The sequence below is a fragment of the Helianthus annuus genome, chromosome 10 (genome assembly GCF_002127325.2).
Source record: "Helianthus annuus cultivar XRQ/B chromosome 10, HanXRQr2.0-SUNRISE, whole genome shotgun sequence".
Lineage (NCBI taxonomy): Eukaryota > Viridiplantae > Streptophyta > Magnoliopsida > Asterales > Asteraceae > Helianthus > Helianthus annuus.
The window spans coordinates 9,271,504-9,283,393 of NC_035442.2; positions in this window are offsets into that span (position 1 = coordinate 9,271,504).

Genomic DNA, 11,890 nt, shown 5'->3' on the forward strand with positions numbered 1-11,890 from the left:
GATGAGTTTTATTAGAGTTTAAATACATAATTATGGAGACTCTTAACTCTTCATATGTGAAACTCTTGAGTAGAGTTTTAATGGTGACATTTGATGAGTTTTATTAGAGTTTAAATATATAATTATGGAGACTCTTAACTCTTCATATGTGAAACTCTTGAGTAGAGTTTTAATGGTGACATTTGATGAGTTTTATTAGAGTTTAAATATATAATTATGGAGACTCTTAACTCTTCATATGTGAAACTCTTGAGTAGAGTTTTAATGGTGACATTTGATGAGTTTTATTGGAGTTTAAATATATAATTATTGAGACTCTTAACTCTTAATATGGTGAAACTCTTGAGTAGAGTTTTAATGATGACATTTGATGAGTTTTATTGATGACATTTAATGCTCTAGTTTGGTCATGTTTTGTATATATAAAGTGACTTAAATTTTCTAACATGTGTGTTAGAAAATGTGTATCACGAATACGAAGTTAGAGATTGTTCATAATGAACAGAAATGTTTTATGTAAACATTTAATTGCCTATGTGAGCATTAAAGATGATGAGAAATGGTTTATTTTATAGACTATATCTTTGGAAAACGTTTTATGTAAACGTTCGATTCTATAACGTGCTTGTTATAACGTTTTTTTTTCTAACATACGTGTTAGAAAATGTTATTTGGTGAAAAACAACTTGGTGTTGTTGTGAACAAATTTAATTGTTCAAGTTTACTACTTAAATGTAGTATTTGTAACAACTTGGTGTTGTTTTGAGCATAATTGTCCAAGTTTAAAGTTTAAACACGAAATAGGGAACTTGTACTTACAAGTGCATGGAGTCTTATTGAGTGAGTACCTCAAGACATGCCATGGGACGATATTGTTGAAAAAATTTCGGTCAAATTATAAAGTGTTGAAGATAAAAGCACTTTGCTATTTGATGTCTACATATTGTCTATGCTTTCATTTAAATTTCAAAAGTGATTGGCACTTATGATTTAGTTTCCAATGTATTTTATTGTTTTGTGTTCAATATCTTCGGATAACACATGCAATTTTTTACAAAGAAATAAATCACTAATGGTTGTGACGTATAAATTATTTTTGTGGAAAATAATTATAACGTCGGTTATACATTGTTTAAAATAATATGGTTTTAAACGGATAGTACATGAAAATACTTGGACATAAACAACTTGAGAGTTGTGACGTTGACTAAAAGTCAAAGACGAAACATCAAATGTATAACCACATCATGAATAAATAATGAAAGAACGTAGTGAGTGTATTGAGATGAAATACACTAACGACATTCATGTCGCATACTTCATTAGAAGTCATTGAAAAATTCAAGTGTGAATTCTAACATATGAAAGTAAAAGTACTATATGTTATTGTATACCTTTAATAAATCTTGCGAGATTTATAAGTAGATGCGTCTACCACTTGATTATTGTTAGATCTATATGGAGATTTTACCTTCATTTGGGAGAGCGTCCTAAATATACATATCTCCTAATGAATAACAATAGATGTGTGCAAATCACTTATGGCAAAATTATAAATGCCATGTTGCTAAGTGTCGATCTAGTTGATTCTATCTCACACATAATAGTGAGTGTAGACAAGGAACATTCATCTTGTTGGTGAGGAATGTGTTCACCAAGTGACTTGGATTAAGACTTATGTTTAAGTACTTATGAGTCAATGGTAGATTGTTGGAGATCAAAGGTAATCAAGTTATGTTCCTTAAATGAATGATGAAATTTAGCTATGTGCTATATATAATAATTTGTGAGACCTTCCTAAATATTGATGTTTTAGGATTATGAATAAGTCTCATTATTTTGTCTTAACAAGGGATGAATGTTGCAAAGTGATATTATGATATCCTTAGGGCTGTGAAGAATCAGAATGATGCATCTTCTGTTCACATGCTAAAGTATTGTAGTCTAAAGCATGCTAGACTAGTACTTGGTTAATTATGGGTCTTGACGGAGACTAATTAACTCTAATCATTCAAATGCGTATGAACACAAAAAGAATTTGTGTATGGAAAAAGTTGAGAGAGAATTTTCATTCATTATAAGGAAATGACATGTAACTTTTAAGAGTTTATTTGAAAAGCTAATGAGGAGAACTCATTGTCTAAGCTTATTCTAGATGCTAAATTAGAATTATTCTAAGTCGGTGACAAACTTATGACAATGGCATGTGTTGCTTTGGTCAGCTCAGAAGCTTGTGTAAGCTAATGCAATATGAGTTGAATTCACTAATACAATGAGGTTGATCTTGTTCAATCATATGTGTATAAATGTCGTCATAAGTGAAGTTACAGAAATGTTGATCAAATGGCAAGAAATGTGGGGGAGGATCCATTTAGAAACAACCCTATAAGGGTATGTAGAAATGGTTTTCATTACCCATCTGGATGATATCCTATAACACTTAAATGTGGGGGTGACTTGCATTTGTATCATAAAAGTTTGGCAATAAGGATTTTGTAATCTAACATTGCAAACAGACGACTATGTTGAGGACACAAAGGTCGCAGTGCATAATGGAGATGTGTTTGCCTTAAATGATAAGCGTATCTTACAAAGACATATATTATAACCAGATTCAGATGGCCACTGAGGTTATAGTCTTAGAAGTCGACAATAGGCAAAATTAACTTATGAGTTAATAAAACATCATGACAACTGATCTCAAATACGCAAAGTTTTTTGCTAATGTTATGGATCCAACAACCTGAGGGTTTATTAGAGATCAAGTTGTGGAATGGGACTGAAGCCCTTGAAAAATGAAGTTCATATGATGGGAACCTAACTCAGTAGACTGGAGATCCCAAGAATTGAGTTCAATAGGAAAACCTAATTGTATGAATAATCGAGGTCACTGTGGGGGAATAACCCTACGCATTTAATAAGGTAGTTTATTATAAAAATTAATAAACTTCCTAGTCCATTCCTAAAAGTGACAAGTGTGAGGCTAAGCATAGTATGTGGTAAATGATTTGGATAAATCACGATAACCACAATGCTTTTAATGATCTAAGGAGAATCACCTATGTTAGAGAGAAGTGAGGTCGCTTCGAATGGAATTGAGGGCACAATTCCTAGAGCTCTCGCAGAACCAGGAAAGTGTTCCACGACCATTATTGGACACGACTATGAGGAGATGACCCGGCTAGGGAGAGTCTTGTGTGAAGTGTATTGTCGTCTACACAAACGGCAGACGAGTTCAAAGACATCGAGATCTACTCAGAGGTAGTGGGCTAAGTGCATTTCATGAGCGAAGGTTCAAAGGGTAACACCTACCTATCGTATGCAAAACTCAACTGTCGAGGTTACATTGGAAATTTTAAGTGTTTTGAATGATCTCCATTCATGTGGGGGATTGTTGGAAATTTGGTGAACAGATATTAAATATATTTATAATTTAATGAAATTATAAATATTAATTAGAATATTCATGTGGTAAATAAAAGAGTAACTCTTAAGTATTTAACTAGTTTTATTAGAGTTTTTAAGTCTCTAATTAAGTGACTAATTAAATGAATAATTAAGTGAATCCTTTCACTAGTCTTGTTCAAATAGTAGGCTATGTGCCTTTCCTTTTGTTAAAAACAAGAATAGGATATTGCTTGAAACATGAAGAATACTAGAAGTAGTATGAACACTTGAACACCAACTAGAGAGATGAGTACTCTCTAATTGTTTCCACCACATGAGTTCAAACACTACAATTACCGGATGTAACCTTGGGCTGGTGAGCCATCTACGGCAGTACAGACTGCTTCGGCTGTTGTACCCTGGGAGACACGCTTCATCTTTAGTAGAGGCGCGAAATCTGTTTTAAGGGAAACGTGTTGAACACGTGCCTCAACCAAAATCGTCAACGTTTTAGTGTGCTCTTTGTTGCAGTCAAGGAGTATTTTTCAAGACCCAAGATGATGAATACTCGAGTCTATGATGCTATCAAGTGCGCGTGAAGGACCCATCAGAGATGCGGCTTGAATCAAGATTGGTATATATAATTATATTTATATTCTTTTATTTAGTTATTGCAATCGGTATTGTACAATGATATTTCCTACGAATAACGAGAGTCTCGTTATGATATATTTTGTAATTATATTTTACAAAAGGTGAACCTATTTCCTACAACAAAAACCATGTATGCATGTTCTTATTTAATCCCCTCAATCCCTCGTTTCTTATAATCGTTTGTAGGCTAATGACGATTACACCACCTGATCCATGTCAACACGCGTTAAATAATATTATGAGAAGAACCTCGTCATCTGAGTCTGAATAGTAGAATTTATCTTTTAAGTGGCAAAATTTTTGCTTTCAGTTTCATGGCTTATGTTACTTTATTAACCATTTTTTTATTTTATTCCAAAATAGAGTTCAATGAAAATAAAATAAACTAAATCGTTTTCCGACAAGATGTTCAGTAATAAGATTTTCTTCCATTCTTCATATGGTGCATCTAATTTATGTTTGGGTCCACGATCATATATTTGTAATTTCAATGAAACGAGTCGAGCCTTATCGAGCCCGAGCCGAGCTTGAGCCTAAAATAAAGCTCGTTTGTTTATTGAGTCTTAGTGTAAACGATCCGAGCTCGAGCTTGAGAAAACAAAGCTCGAATCGAGCCAAGCTCGAGCCCGAGCTCTCATAAGTTAATCGAGCTCGAGCTCGGTACGACTCGTTTGCACCCCTAGGTGTATATTCTTACTCTTTCTGGTTATTGACATTCACTACAATATAAGTTTTAAATATATATTTTGTTTGTGATCTTGCAATATGATGTGAAGTTAGTTTCTGAAATGTTAAGATGCAATTTGACTGTGTATGCTGAAACAATTGATTCTGATGTGATCTAGTTAGCTAACAGAAAATTGTTGAAGTATTTGCTAGATAGATTGACTTTTGTTAGACTCAGTGGAATGTGATCTAATTGGCTGACATAAATCTAAGATCAATGACATGTATGAAAACCTATATGTAAATGTTGAAGTTTGGATTTGCTTTTGTGCATCTGTTTACGGTTAAATCTACTGCTTTACACAATAACTATTAATTTAATTATAATATGTTAAGATGTGTTTTGACTATGAATGCTGAAATAGTTGATTTTTTATTTTAAAATTGAAATGCATTATGATAATTGTTGAAGTTTTTGCCAAATAATTGACCTCTGTTAGTCTCTCTGGAAATCTGTAATGTGATCGAATTAGCTAATGTAAATCTAAGATCAGTGACATGTATGAAAACCTAGATACATATGTTGAAGTTCAGTTTTAAATATATATTTTGTGTGTAAAATGATTACTAGAGGCCTAATCGTTCATACCATGATGAAATCACATTGACCAAAAAGGGGGTTTTGCTGTGATTACTAAAGTTCAATTTTCTTCTTCTTCATCATTATTATCATATGTATGTATGCATGGTTGCTAGATGGATTCTAAAAAAGAGAAAGAGAGAAGAGAAATTTGGCCAAAAGAAATGGTTTTAGAATTATGTCGGTTCCTAAACAAATATATCACGAAGCATGGTCGAACTTCCCCATTCAAATGGGTCACTCTTCAGCCAGAGTTGAAAAAGTTATAAATCATAAATTCGCCAGTGACAAAGCTATGAAGAACAAGTATGACACTATGAGAAAAGAATACAACCTTTGGAAGTCACTTAAGAATGGAGAGACTGGTCTAGGTTGGAATGAAAGTACCAAGCAACTTAATTGTTCTGATGAATGGTAGAAAAGAAAAATTCAGGTAACATAATATATCTCATTCAAAATTTAAATACCATATAATATTCTAGTCATAATGATAACTAAAGATTCACCATTATATTGTGTAGGAAAACCCAAAAGTTCTAGCAATTCAAAATAACCAACCATCTATACAAATACAAGAAGAATGGGATCAGTTATTTGGAGATTTAGTTGCTAGTGGGGAAAATTGTGTGGCACCCTCTATGGATCCAACTACATTCAATAAGGTGCATGTTGAGAACCTTGAGGATGACAATGTTGAGGGAGGTAACAATTTCTTTGGTGACTTTTTAAATGAAGTAAGTCAACATGATGCATCAACATTAAGCCCAAGTGAGGTTGCAAAAAATTTTGAAAAGTCTACTAAAGTAAACACTAAGCCTAAACCAGTTAAGATGAAACGTAAAGGGAGAGAATCATTGGGAGCTTCAATACTTAAAGAACATTTAACTCAAAGTCGTATGAATCAACAACGTGCTCTAGAAATATTAGAATCAGATTCTTCCAAACTCAGTCAAAGTACTAAGTTTAGTATTGAAGCTCCTATGGGTTTGCTTAGCCGGATGGTAGATGCAGGATTACTGAGAGAAGATGAGGAGTTGTGGTTATTTGCAATGGATTTATTTGAAGATCCCGTGAAAAGAGAAATGTTTATAAATGTACCACATGATCATGGTAGGTTAGCGTGGCTGCAACGAAAGCAAAGGCTCACCAAACTATATACGTAATTCTCAAGAAGATTTCATATTTACTGCAATGGAGCAACATCGAAACTACATACCACGAGATGAACTGCATGATGTTCGTAACCATGACACAAGCACTAGCGGTCTATTTGAAGGAACATCGAATGAGATGAAACATGTTTGCAACGAAATTGCTACTTTGATATGGAATGCACGACATTAATGATGTAATAGTATTATCTTATGTTATGACTGTTTGTCAATAGCTATGTTTTATTTAATTAAAAATGACCATGTTTTATTCATATGAGAAATAACTGATGTATATATATATGTATATATATATATGTATATATATATATATATGTATATATGTTGATGCAGATTTTGTGTCCGATGCTTGTCGAATAGATTAGTTATTATTTTACATTGAATTTGTAATAGTTAGTGACACAGTCAAACGAATGTGTATTGACCCGCTCGTTTGAAGTGGTCAAACGAGAGGGTTGTATGTTTGACCGTGTGGGTTTTGCTAGACAAGTGGGTTTGGGTATAAATACCAACCCTTTGTCATTTGCAAAACTGAGAGAGAAGGGGAGCTCATTTGAGAGTTCCCTGTGAGCTTCATTGTGTGGGGGAGAGATCACCACTTGGGGGGTGTTTGTTTTTAAAAAAAGCACTTGAGAACCTCTTTTCTCTTCTCCACGCAGACCACGCGCAGACATAAAGGTCTGCAGCTTGTTTGTTTTTTAGAAGAGTTTTCAAATAAAAAGAGCTGCCCCACCTCTTTGTCGGGCAGATGTTGACTTATCACTTCTCCCCTCTTCAAAACACTTCTCCCCATCAAAACACTCCAAACCCTAGATTTCTCCCATCCTTCTCCTCTGCCAACTGATTTCTCCCACAGCCGACTATCATTCTCCTCCGCGCTGCTCTTCCCCCACCATCTCAACCGTCGAGACCTGTTCCTTCTCCACCGCCGCCGCCGAGACCTGCTCCTTCTCCACCGCCGCCGCTGAGACCTGCTTCTTCTTCTCCTCCGCCGCCGAGACCTGCTTCATCTCCTCCCTCACTCTACAGCCGCACAGGTACAGGAATGTTACCAGGTTTCATTCATTATATATGTCCGTATTTTCTGTTTCAGTTTCAAAATTGATATGCAGGTTGTGACACCCCAGGAAAACCAGTGAACAATGTAACTTACCTAGCTTCCTCAGTGAGTGCGTACCAAATTTCGGGACGAAATTTCTTTTAAGTTGGGGATAATGTGACAACTCGAGTTTCTGACTTTCACTTTCGCATTAAATGCGCGTTGACTTTGACTGTTTAGTTGTCTGGATTGTGGACTTGAAATTGTACGCGTTGTGTTTTAATGAAACGTATTGTCGTGTTGCATATATGTGATTACTTGCTGTGGTAGAATATAATATTAGAAATATTATTAAAACACTTAGTCTAGATCGAAACATGATATGCAGATCGAAGGATCTCGAAACATATCCTTCGATTCGAAGGATCAACTTTCGGTTCGAAGGATCTCGAAACATATCCTTCTACCAAGGACTTTATCCTTCGACATCCTTCGGCCACGAAACATATCCTTCGACTGGAATTCAGATCCTTCGGCCCAGTCTTTCAGATGGGCTTGGCCCATTTCTGTAATACGTATTTATACGTGAATGCACGTAGTCGACTGTCATTTTTCTCAACCCTAGAGCTATTTCACTGTGACGGCAAACCAGAAACCACCGGAAACCTTTGCGTGACCAAACCCTCATCTCGGTTAGTAAATCTATTTGATTTGATCGTTCGTTCCTCTGCGTATGTGCTCACGTGTCGTGTGTTTTGATTGTTGATGTAATCTGAAATTTATGTTAAATATTAGGGTTCTTGTTACGATATTGAGGATATAGATTTTCCCATAGGATTGTTGTTGTCGGATATATATATATATATGATTCTATGTGAAACTCGTTACGGTTGAATACTGATTTATGAGTGCCGTTAATCTGGAATTGGCCATTATTTTTGTTAGTGTCGATATTGTGTGTTAGTCGGTTTTGGGATACGTTTAAACTAGGGTTCATGCTAGACAATGATTTCAGGATGATTGCGTTGTGATGAGATGTGCTAAATGAATTCTGATGATTGTTAATGATGATGACGGCTGCAGACGATTAGGGTTTCTGTTTCTGTGAAAACGTAACTGATTGTGAAAACGTAACTGATTGTGTCGAAAGATACTTGTCTACTCGAAACATAGTTATTGTCGAAAGATACTTATTGTCGAAACATAGATGTGACCGAAAGATGCTTGACCTTCGAACCATAGTAGTGTTGACCGAAGGATAACTTTGACCAAAAGATGTTAGTATACGAAACATAGTTGAGACCGAAAGATAACTGTTTGACCGAAAGATGACACATGAACCGAAAGGTGGATGTGCGTCGAAAGATAAGGCTGGATTCGAAAGATATTGTAGGATTATAGACATCCTTCGAAAGATAATGGGTTATAACATATTTCGAAGGATGGAAGGTATACTTGAATTATTTGACATGCCATGCTAGATGATGAATGTTTACATTTGTATTTGTGTGACACTCGACTTGCATGCGTATCATTTCGAACATGAACTGATTTGTTATACGTGCATACAATAGGACTTGATTAATTACTTGTGAGTGCATAACCTAGCATACCGAGCAAACCAAGGTGAGTTCACACTCTTACCAAGGCATGGGATTCCCGGGGTGTTGGGAATGGGATTGAAAGGATAAGGTTGAATAGATACACTACTGACACTATGACTAGATTACTATATTACTATCCTCGGATGTGAAGGATACCTATACTGATCACTATCCTCGGTTGTGAAGGATACTTATACTGATCACTATCCTCGGTTGTGAAGGATACCTATACTGATCACTATCCTCGGTTGTGAAGGATACTTATACTGATCACTATCCTCGGATGTGCAGGATACCTATACTGATCACTATTACGGCCCAGTAGAGCCACCTGTTACAAACGAACTTACTATTACGCATTTACTTTCTGTGAACTCGCTCAACTAGTTTGTTGATCATTCTGTTACATGCCTTGCAGATCGTTAGGTACTTGGAGCTTGCACACGGAGGAGCTGGTCGTTGTGGGGCTTGGATCGTGATCACCTTGTTAAACACTTTTGATGTTTGATACTTATTTGCTATGGGTTTTACAATAATACGCTTCCGCTAAACAATGTTAACTTACTTATGTTTTGGAAACACCCTTCATATGGAAATGGTTTGGATTATAATGTGTTTACTTTTACTTTATACAATGTTCTGTATGATTGGTGGCTTGATCCTGGTCAGTCACGCTCCCAAGCGGTGATACTCCGCAGGTGGATTTTGGGGGTGTGACAGATTGGTATCAGAGCCATTGGTTATAGAGAACTTGGTTTTAATATGGGAAAACGTTTTTATTAAAACCAGACTATAACCAGAACAGTGCTCTCAACGATCCACAACGACGCTTCGCTCCACGTGCAAGACTCAACTTCCTAGGTAATAAGGTTTATGTTTAATGCCTACATGCTAGAATTTGCATAGAACTTTGCTCGTAGTATGCTTACATTACCTTGCTCACAACTTGTCATTGCATGAGAATACTTATGTGCTTACACTCTTCTGTCATCGCACTGTTCGCGAACCTTTCTCACTTATGTTGCCTTTGATGTGAAGATCAATGGCCGCACGAATTACCATGACTCAAGCCCAGCTAGAGGCTCTCGTTGCTGCGGCAGTTGCAGCCGCCCAAGCAGGTAGTATACCCTGCAGTATAGACACTAGGATCTTTAGATCCTACATTAATTCTCGTACTTAACTTTGCCCTATTCGTACACAATAGGTCAACCCGCTCAGCAACAGCCTGGGTGCACCTTCAAGAATTTCATGGAATGTCGTCCTAGCTCGTTCAGTGGCACGGAGGGAGCAGTTGGACTCCTCCACTGGTTTGAAAAGCTCGAGTCGGTTTTCGAAATGTGTGAATGCCCTGAGGCTCGCAGGGTGAAGTTCGCCACTGGCACACTTGAAGGGATTGCGCTCACTTGGTGGAACGCACAAGTGCAGATCTTAGGGTTGGCAGCTGCTAACGCCACACCCTGGAATGATTTCAAAGAATTGATCAAGAGGGAATACTGCACTAGAGAAGACATTCACAAGTTGGAGGATGAGTTGTATAACTTGAAAATGGTTGGTTCGGAAATCGAAGCTTACACCAAGAGATCGAATGAGTTGGCTGTGTTATGTCCAACTATGGTGGACCCTCCATACAAGCGTATTGAGTTGTATCTCAAAGGGTTGGCACCAGAAATACAGAGCCACGTTACCTCGGCTAACCTCAACAACATTCAGGAAATCCAGCGTCTCGCTCACCGCATCACCGATCAGGCAGTGGATCAGAATAAACTGCCTAAGCGTATCAGTGCTACTGCTACCGCTACTGCTTCTACTACACTTGCTACTCCCAGTGAAAGTAAGAGAAAATGGGATGGGGATTCTAGCAAGGGATCAGCTTCAGTGCAGTCACAAGCTCAACAGCGAAAGACAGACAGTTACCAGAGTCCAAGTCAGCACTCCTCAGGCAGCCACAGACAGGGAAGGTATCGAGGAAATCTTCCAAAGTGTAACACCTGCAACAAGCATCATCGTGGCCAGTGTAACCAGGTTCGTTGTCAAAGATGCCTCAAGACGGGTCATGAGGCCAAAGATTGTAGAAGCCCTCAACCTGCAAACCAGAATCAGCAGCAACCTCAAGCACAGCAGAATCAGCAGCAGGGTAACAAAGGGTGTTTTCATTGCGGTGCAGAGGGTCACTTCAAAAGGCATTGCCCTCAGCTGAACAGAAACCAGAACAACAACAACCATAACAACAATCAGGGTAATGGTAACAACAACAACGGGGGAAACAACAACAACAACGGCAATGAAGCTCGTGGTCGTGCTTTTGTGTTGGGTCGAGGAGATGCAGTGAATGATCCCAATGTGGTTATGGGTAAGTTTCTTCTCGACGATATTTATGTTACTGTCTTGTTTGATTCGGGTGCTGATACAAGTTATATGTCCTTGAAAATGAGTAAATTATTAAAACGTACACCAACACCTCTAGACACCAAACACGTCGTAGAACTAGCCAATGGTAAAAGTGTAGAAGCCGCACATATAGTCAAGGGTTGTAGTATTGTTCTAGCGGGTCAGACTTTCCCGATTGATCTCATACCCATAGTTTTGGGTAGTTTCGACGTCGTCATCGGTATGGATTGGTTATCCCAACATCATGCGGAGATCTTATGCAAAGAAAAAGTTATTCGTATTCCTCGCTCCAGTCAAGAACCTCTCGAAGTACAAGGTGACAAGAGTGGTGCTGTGGTTG